Genomic DNA, 10160 nt, shown 5'->3' with positions numbered 1-10160 from the left:
CCTTCCTCCTCCCTTCCCCTCCTCCCTCCATCTCTTTTTTTCTATTTTTTTCTGTAGTTTTTTTACTATTGTATAATGTAGTTTCTTTACTGTTTTTAGTAAGTGTTTAAAATAATTAGTAAGTAAATTAATAAAACTAGTTGAACTAGTTTATTTTTAGTAAGGACTAGTTGAATTAATAGAACTAATGTATTTTTAGTAAGAATATTAATATAAGTAGTTGAACTAGTTTATTTTTAGAAAGAACTAGTTTATTTTTATTTATAGTAAGTTTATTTTTAGTAAGAACTAGTTGAACATGTCACATTTGCTGTTATTTTTTTAGTTTAAGAAATTATTCCCGCATCGACGTCGACGATGCCTATCCCGCATCTTCGTGGTCAATATACTATTCAAGATGTATTAGTGATAACTTATAGGGTTTTTGTTATTGCAGAAATCTAGGAGCCCCTCCATCATCCCCGTCACCGACCCCCTCCGACCTTGAGGTGAGACCAGCCAAATCTCCATGTCAATATGAGTCCTATAAGATATGATGTAGATAAAAACATGTATATCTTGTGTTGCTCAAATAGGACATGTGGTTGCCCAAGTGGCCGGTCATGTTTGTTGGTTACACCTCCGAGTGGCCTATGTTTCGCTGGAGTGTTGATTAATTTCCATTCCAGAAAATTTCAGGCGCTCGATATGTCCTTTTTTAGCAAAGGTCATGCCGGAATTTTCCGTGAATTTTGGCATGACTTGTGCTAGAATATGTAGGAAATATCGAGTGGCCTGGAATTTCTAGAAAGATAATTAAATGATATTTTGGGTTGAATTTAAGTCTATCGAGGCCGAAGAATCCCGACTGTTACCGTGGGGGTCATTTCTCCTTCTTCTCCTTGTGATAGACCTTTGTTATGCACTAGGGGAAGGAGGATTAATGACCATCACTGACAGTCGCAAATGTGAGAGAGGAATCAATGAGGGAGAGTCTCCACCATATATGAGAGGCTGAGAGTTTTCAAGAAAAGCCTCGACAAATTGACAGTCAACCCGTGATGAATAATGATGATCTAATTTAGTTTTTGTAGTACATATATTTAATTGTACAAGTTTAATCTTTGAATTATGAACATAGGAAATATCATCGGACGAAGAAGGTCCCAGAGAGTGCTCCTGGTGCGGTGACAACCGGGGTTTCCGTGACAGGCCTCACTTGGTAGAAGGTCGGCGCTTCAGCATTAAGCTCGAGGAGGCCTTTGATTATGATACGGTAAGCTATGGCGCAAAGTGTTTTTTTGTAATTAAGCTCGACTTCTACTATTTCAACGTGTAATTTTCGTCTTTTACAATTCGACTAGCTTATCTGATGCCATGCAAGACGCTATGTCTTGGAGAGGGTGTGTTTTGAAGATCATGAGAGTAATGAAACAAAGAAAATTAACCTAAGGACTCATCATGGTATGGATTTTGAGGTAAATCTATACAATTCTGAGAGCGTATCCCATTTTGGTTGCCCGGGTTGGGAAACACTTTGCAAGATGTATGCTTTTCAAGAGGGTATGTTTGTCACCATGGATCTTGGTGATCCTGACATCGAGGTGGGCAATTTGGACATTTGGGTCCTTGTTGATACGCTTCCAATTCTACCGCTATGTGAGTTTCTCAAACATAGTTATTAACTAATTTATATTTTTTCTTTAAAAATAGTTGACAGCTTATTTCCATTGATAGCTTATGTTCATTCTTCAAAGAATGTGCGGAAGATGATAGATAGAACCTACTACACCGATGGCTTTGAATTAACTTATTAGGAGAAAAATCATCTGGTCACATATTGTACTGAACTTGAGAATTACGATGCCTATTATAAAACTCCTCCACATTACTGTCAATACGTGCCACTAGTGCACATGTTGAACCACGATAACTTCCATGGAAATGCCCTGGTAAGATTTTTTACTATTACGACATCCGTGCATCTTTTGCATACTTCTATAACTTAACTACATTGCTAACTACGAAGTTATTACTATGTTTTTCAACAGAAAATCTGGATGGATTGTGTGCCTCATTTGATGTATCATAATGGTCACCTTGATGTTTTGAACATATAGCCAGGTCATCCTATGAATCTCACCTGTCCATATCATATTTCTAAAATCGGTGAACACATGATATTCAAAGAATGGAAAAAAAATTTATGGATAGTCGTAAGGAGGTTCTTGGAAGCAACATTGTGCAAAAGGCAAGAATTGGAGACAGGATAATCTCCATTCTCCATAATGGAGAGTCAGGGGCTATCTTGTTTTATGCTATTTTACCTAAGAGAATATAGTAGGTCCTAAGAGAATGTATTAGGTCCTATGAGGTACAATATCTTTATGAGAGTTGATGATGAGGAGTAGTTGTGATTATGACTAGTGACCAAGTTGCTATATGATGTCTCATTGATGAAAACGATGATCATGAGGAGGCGTTATATGACAATGATGTATTATGATAATAAGTTGTTAATGATATGATGATGATATTTATTATATCATTGGGTGAAAGAACCGTGGATTAGTTTCAAGTCGATGACCATCCACTTGAAACTAGTCAACGGTTCTTTCTCCCAGTGATGTACTAACTCATTATGATGTAAAAACAATCTCCAAATTGATGCGGTATGAAAACTTGTATAAAGGTGTATGAATAAATCATGAACTAAAAAAGAAGTAAAATACGGAATAATAGTAGTAGCGCATGTTGGGAGAAGCGCTACTACTAATTACCAGTAGCGCTCATTGTAGAAAGCGCTACTACTAAGTCGAGATAGCAGTAGCATGGTCTAACCCACGCTACTGCTAACCTTTAGCTGTAGTGCCTTACTAGTAGCACATATCCCCGCTACTGATAGACATTAAAACTGCGCTATTGCTAAGGGTTTTCCCTAGTAGTGTTGATCTCCTACTCAAACGCAGCTAGGTTTCCAAGGTTTTATAATTTTTTGAATTTTTTTTAATTTATACTGCCCAACAGACTGACTGATCAAAACATCAGTCTATAAGTCAAGGGGGCATTGTAAAATCATTTGTTTTCAATTTTTTTGATAGCCCTGTTTTGCACATGTAGTTCACCATGTAAAATAAAAAATGGGGTCATTTGGAGGTTGTGGAAAAAATCATCTTTGTTCAAAAACTGGCTTAAGCGACCAAATGATCCCTCCGTATCGAGGTCATTTTTTCGACCACCTCTAAATCACCTCAAAATTTGTACACATGATCTCCTACTCAAACAAAGCTAGGTTTCCAAGGTTTTATAATTTTCTGATTTGTTTTGAATTTATACTGCCCTCTAGACTGAGTGATCAAAAAATTGGTCTATACCTCATGGGGCATTGTAAAATAATTTGTTTTCAAATTTTCTTTGATATCCATGTTTTGCACATGTAGGTCACCATGTAAAACCAAAATGGGGTAATTTGGAGGTTGTGGAAAAAATCACCTTTGTCCAAAAACTGGCTTAAGTTAAAAGACCAAATGGTCCCTTCGTAATGAGGTCATTTTTTCGACCACCTCTAAATCACTTCAAAATTAGCATGCATGATCTCCTACTCAAACAAAACTAGCTTTCCAAGGTTCTATAATTTTCTGATTTTTTTTGAATTTATACTGCCCTCTAGACTAACTGGTAAAAACATCGGTCTATACCTCTAGGGGGCATTGTAAAATAATTTTTTTTCAAATTTTCTTCGATGGCCATGTTTTGCACATGTAGGTCACCATGTAAAATAAATATGGGGTCATTTGGAGGTTGTGAGAAAAATCACCTTTGTTCAAAAATTGGCTCAAGTTAAAAGACCAAATGGTCCCTCCGTAACGAGGTCCTTTTTTCGACCACCTCTAAATCTCGTCAAAATTTGCACACATGATCTCCTACTCAAACACAGCTGGGTTTGGAAGGTTTTATAATTTTTGAATTTTTTTTTAATTTATACTACCGTATAGGCCGACTAATCAAAACCTCGGTCTATACCTCAAGGGGGCATTATAAAATAATTTGTTTTGAAATTTTCTTTGACAGCCATGTTTTGCACATGTAGGTCACTATATAAAAAAATAGGGTCATTTGGAGGTTGTGGGGAAAATCACATTTATTCAAAAACTAGCTTAAGTTAAGACCAAATGGTCCCTCCGTAACGAGGTCATTTTTTCGACCACCTCTAAATAACCTCAAAATTTCCACACATGATCTCCTACTCAAACACAGCGAGGTTTCCAAGGTTTTATAATTTTTTGAATGTTTTTGAATTTGTACTGCCCTCTAGGCTGACTGATCAAAACACCGGTATGTACCTCTAGGGGAATTGTAAAATAATTTGTTTTTAAATTTTCTTTGATAGCCATGTTTTGCACACGTAGGTCACCATGTAAAAGAAAAATGAGGTCATTTGGAGATTGTGGGAAAAATCACTTTTGTTCAAAAATTGGCTTAATTTAAAGACCAAATGGTCCGTCCGTAACAAGATTCTTTTTTTGACCACCTCTAAATCACCTCAAAATTTGCACACATGATCTCGTACTCAAACACAACTAGGTTTCAAAGGTTTCATAATTTTTTGATTTTTTTTGAATTTATACTGCCCTCTAGACTAACTGATCAGAACATCAGTCTATTGTAAAATAATTTGTTTTCAAATTTTCTTTGATAGCCATATTTTGCACATGTAGGTCTCCATGTAAAAGAAAAATGGGGTCATTTGGAGGTTGTGGAAAAAATCACCTTTGTTCAAAAACTGGCTTAAGACCAAATGGTCCCTCCGTAACGAGGTCATTTTTTCGACCACCTCTAAATCACCTCAAAATTTGGACGCATGATCTCCTACTCAAACACAGCTAAGTTTCCAAGGTTTTATAAAAAAAATTGAATTTATACTTCCCTCTAGACTGACTGATCAAAACATCGGTCTATACCTCAAGGGGCATTCTAAAATAATTTTTTTTCAAATTTTCATTGATAGCCATGTTTTGCACATGTAGGTCACGATGTAAAAGAAAAATGGGGTCAAATGGAGGTTGTGAGAAAATCACATTTGTTCAATAACTGGCTTAAGTTAAAAGACCAAATGGTCCCTCCGTAACGAGGTCATTTTTACGACCACCTCTAAATCACCTCAATATTTGCTCACATGATCTCCTACTCAAACACAACTAGGTTTCCAAGGTTTTATAATTTTTTGAATTTTTTGAATTTATACTGCCTCTAGACTGACTTATTAAAACATAGGTCTATACCTCAAGGGGGCATTGTAAAATAATTTATTTTCAAATTTTCTTTGATAGTCATGTTTGCACATGTAGGCCACCATGTAAGACGAAAATGGGGTCATTTCGAGGTTGTGGGAAAATCCACCTTTGTTCAAAAACTGGCTTAAGTTAGACCAAATGGTACCTCCGTAACGAGGTCATTTTTTTCCACCACCTCTAAATAACCTCAAAATTTGCACACATGATTTCCTACTCAAACACTACTAGGTTTCCAAGGTTTTATATTTTTTTATTTTTTTGAATTTATACTGCCCTCTAGTCTGACTGACCGAAACATCGGTCTATACCTCAAGGGGCATTGTAAAATAATTTATTTTCACATTTTCTTTGATAGCCATGTTTGCACATGTAGGCCACCATGTAAAACGAAAATGGGATCATTTCGAGGTTGTGGGAAAATCCACCTTTGTTCAAAAACTGGCTTAAGTTAGACCAAATGGTCCCTCCGTAACGAGGTCATTTTTTCCACCACCTCTAAATCACCTCAAAATTTGCACACATGATTTCCTACTCAAACCCTACTAGGTTTCCAAGGTTTTATAATTTTTTGATTTTTTTTGAATTTATACTGCCCTCTAGACTGACTGATCGAAACATCGGTCTATACCTCAAGCGGGCATTGTAAAATAATTTGTTTTCAAATTTTCTTTGATAGCCATATTTTGCACATGTAGGTCACCATGTAAAATAAAAAAGGGGTCATTTGGAGGTTGTGGGAAAAATCACCTTTGTTCAAAAACTGGCTTAAGTAAAAAAGACCAAATGGTCCCTTCGTAATGAAGTCATTTTTTCGACCACCTCTAAATCACCTCAAAATTTTGTACACATGATATCCTACTAAAACACAACTAGGTTTACAAGGTTATATAATTTTTTGAATTGTTTTTGATTTTATACTACCCTCTTGACTGATAGACGAAAACTTCGGTCTATACCTCAAGGGGGCATTGTAAAATAAATTTTTTTTCAAATTTTCATTGATAGCCATGTTTTGCACATGTAGGTAACCATGTAAAAGAAAAATGGCGTCATATGAAAGTTGTGGGAATATCACATTTGTTGAAAAACTGGATTAAGTTAGACCAAATGGTCCCTCCGTAATGAGGTCATTTTTTCGACCACCTCTAAATCACCTCAAAATTTTCACACACGATCTCCTTCTCAAACACAACTAGGTTTCCCAAGTTTCATAATTTTTTGAATTTATACTGCCCTCTAGACTGACTGATCAAAACATCGGTCTATACCTCAACGGGGCATTGTAAAATAATTAGTTTTCAAATTTTCTTTGATTTCCATGTTTTACACATGTAGATCAGCATGTAAATAAAACATGGGATTATTTGGAGGTCATGGGAAAATCGCCTTTGTTCAAAAACTGGCTTAAGTTAAAAGACCAAATGGTCCCTCCGTAACGAGGTCATTTTTTTGACCACCTCTAAATCACCTCAAAATTTGCACACATGATCTCCTACTAAAACAAAACTAGGTTTCCAAGGTTTTATATTTTTTAGATTTTTTTTGAATTTATACTGCCCTCTAGACTGACTGATCAAAACATCGGTCTATACCTCTAGGGGCATTGTAAAATAATTATTTTTCTAATGTGCTTTGATAGCCATGTTTTGCACATGTAGGATACCATGCAAAACAAAATTGGGGTCATTTGGAGGTTGAGGGAAAAATCATCTTTGTTAAAAAACTGGATTAAGTGACCAAATGGTCCCTCCGTAACGAGGTCATTTTTTCGACCACATCTAAATCACCTCATAATTTGCACACATGATTTCCTACTCAAACACAACTAGGTTTCCAAGGTTTTATATTTTTTTGCATTTTTTTGAATTTATACTGCCCGCTAGACTGACTGATCAAAACATCGGTCTATACCTCAAGGGGGCATTGTACAATAATTTGTTTCCAAATTTTCTTTGATAGCCATGTTTGAACATGTAGGTCACCATGTAAAAGAAAAATGGGGTCATTTGGAGGTTGTGGGAAAAATTACCTTTGTTCAAAAACTGGACCAAATGGTTCCTCTGTAATGACGTCATTTTTTCGACCACCTCTATATCACCTCAAATTTGCACACATGATCTCCTACTCAAACACAGCTAGATTTCAAAGGTTTTATAATTTTCTGATTTTTTTTGAATTTATACTGCCCTCTAGACTCACTGATCAAAATATCGGTCTATACCTCAAGGGGGCATTTTAAAATAATTTGTTTTCAATTTTTCTTTGATAGCCATGTTTGCACATGTAGGTTACCATGTAAAAGAAAAATGGGGTCATTTGGAGGTTGTGGGAAAAATCACCATTGTTCAAAAACTGGATCAAATGGTCCCTCCGTAACAAGGTCATTTTTTCGACCACCTCTAAATCACCTTTGTTCAAAAACTGGACCAAATGGTCCCTCCGTAACGAGGTCATTTTTTCGACCACCTCTAAATCACCTCAAAATGTGCACACATGATCTCCTACTCAAGGGGGCATTGTAAAATAATTTTTTTTCAAATTTCCGTTGATAGCCATATTTTGCACATGTAGGTCACCATATAAAAGAAAAATGGCGTCATATGGTGGTTGTGGGAAAATCACATTCGTTCAAAAACTGGCTTAAGTTAGACCAAACGATCCCTCCGTAACGAGGTCATTTTTTCGAACTCCTCTAAATCACCTGAAAATTTGCACACAAGATCCCCTACTCAAACACAGCTAGGTTTCCAAGGTTTTATATTTTTTTTGAATTTATACTGTCCTCTAGACCGACTGATCAAAACATCGGTCTATACCTCAATGGGGCATTGTAAAATAATTAGTTTTCAAATTTTCTTTGATAGCCATGTTTTGCACATGTAGGTTACCATGTAAAACAAAAATGGGGTCATTTGGAGGTTGTGGGAAAAATCACCTTTGTTAAAAAACTGGATTAAGTGGCCAAATGGTCCCTCCGTAACGAGGTCATTTTTTCGACCACCTCTAAATCACCTAATAATTTGCACACGGCATTTCCTACTCAAACACAACTAGGTTTCCAAGGTTTTATAATTTTTTGCATTTTTTTTAATTTATACTGCCCTCTAGACTGACTGATTAAAACATCGGTCTATACCTCAAGGGAGTGTTGTACAATAATTTGTTTCCAAATTTTCTTTGATAGCCATGTTTGAACATGTAGGTCACCATGTAAAAGAAAAATGGGGTCATTTGGAGGTTGTGGGAAAAATTACATTTGTTCAAACACTGGACCAAATGGTCCCTCCGTAATGATGTCATTTTTTCGACCACCTCTAAATCACCTCAAATGTGCACACATGATCTCCTACTGAAACAGAGCTAGATTTCCAAGGTTTTATAATTTTTTGAATTTTTTGAATTTATACTGCCCTGTAGACTGACTGATCAAAACATCGATCTATACCTCAAGGGGGGCATTTTAAAATAATTTTTTTTCAATTTTTCTTTGATAGCCATGTTTGCATATGTAGGTCACCATGTAAAAGAAAAATGGGGTCATTTGGAGGTTGTGGGAAAAATCACCTTTGTTCAAAAACTGGACCAAATGGTCCCTCCGTAACGAGGTCATTTTTTCGACCACCTCTAAAACACCTCAAAATTTGCACACATGATCTCCTACTCAAACACAGCTAGGTTTCCAAGGTTTTATAATTTATTGAATTTTTTTGAATTTATACTGCCCTCTAGACTGATTGATCAAAACATCAGTCTATACCTCAAGGGGGCATTGTAAAATAATAATATTTTCAAATTTTCGTTGATAGCCATGTTTTGCACATGTACGTCACCATGTAAAAGAAAAATGGGGTCATATGGAGGTTGTGGGAAAATCACATTTGTTCAAAAACTGTCATAAGTTAGACCAAATGATCCCTCCGTAACTAGGTCATTTTTTCGACCTCCTCTAAATCACCTCAAAATTTTCACACAAGACCCCTACTCAAACACAGCTAGGTTTCCAAGGTTTTATTTTTTTTGAATTTATACTGACCTCTAGACTGACTGATCAAAACATCGGTCTATACCTCAATGGGGCATTGTAAAATAATTAGTTTTCAAATTTTCTTTGATAGCCATGTTTTTCACATGTAGGTCACCATGTAAAATGAAAGACGGGGTCATTTGGAGGTTGTGGGGAAAATCACCTTTGTTCAAAAATTGGCTTAAGTTAGACCAAATGGTCCCTCCGTAATGAGGTCATTTTTTCGACCACCTCTAAATCAACTCAAAATTTGCACCCATGATCTCCTACTCAAACACAGCTAGGTTTTCCAAGGTTTTATATTTTTTTGAATTTATACTGCCCTCTAGACTGGGTGATCAAAACATTGGTCTATACCTCAAGGGGGCATTGTAAAATAATTAGTTTTCAATTTTTCTTTCATAGCCATGTTCACATGTAGGTCACCATGTAAAAGAAAAATGGGGTTATTTGGAGGTTGTTGGAAAAATCACCTTTGTTCAAAAACTAGCTTAAGACCAAATGGTCCCTCCGTAATAAGGTCATTTATTCGAGCACCTCTAAATCACCTCAAAATTTGCACACATGATCTCCTACTCAAACACAGCTAGGTTTCCAAGGTTTTATATTTTTTGGATTTTTTTGAATTTATACTGCCCTCTAGACTGACTGATCAAAACGTCGGCCTATACCTCTAGGGGGCATTGTAAAATAATTGTTTTTCAAATTTTTTTGATAGCCATGTTTTGTACATGTAGGTCACCATGTAAAAGAAAAATGGGGTCATATGGAGGTTGTGAGAAAATCATATTTGTTCAAAAAACTGGCTTAAGTTAGACCAAATGGCCCCTCCATAACGAGGTCATTTTTTCGACCACCTCTAA

The sequence above is a fragment of the Triticum dicoccoides genome, chromosome 1B, assembly GCF_002162155.2.
Source record: "Triticum dicoccoides isolate Atlit2015 ecotype Zavitan chromosome 1B, WEW_v2.0, whole genome shotgun sequence".
Lineage (NCBI taxonomy): Eukaryota > Viridiplantae > Streptophyta > Magnoliopsida > Poales > Poaceae > Triticum > Triticum dicoccoides.
The sequence above is the reverse complement of the archived record's forward strand: the minus strand, read 5'-3'. Positions refer to the sequence as shown.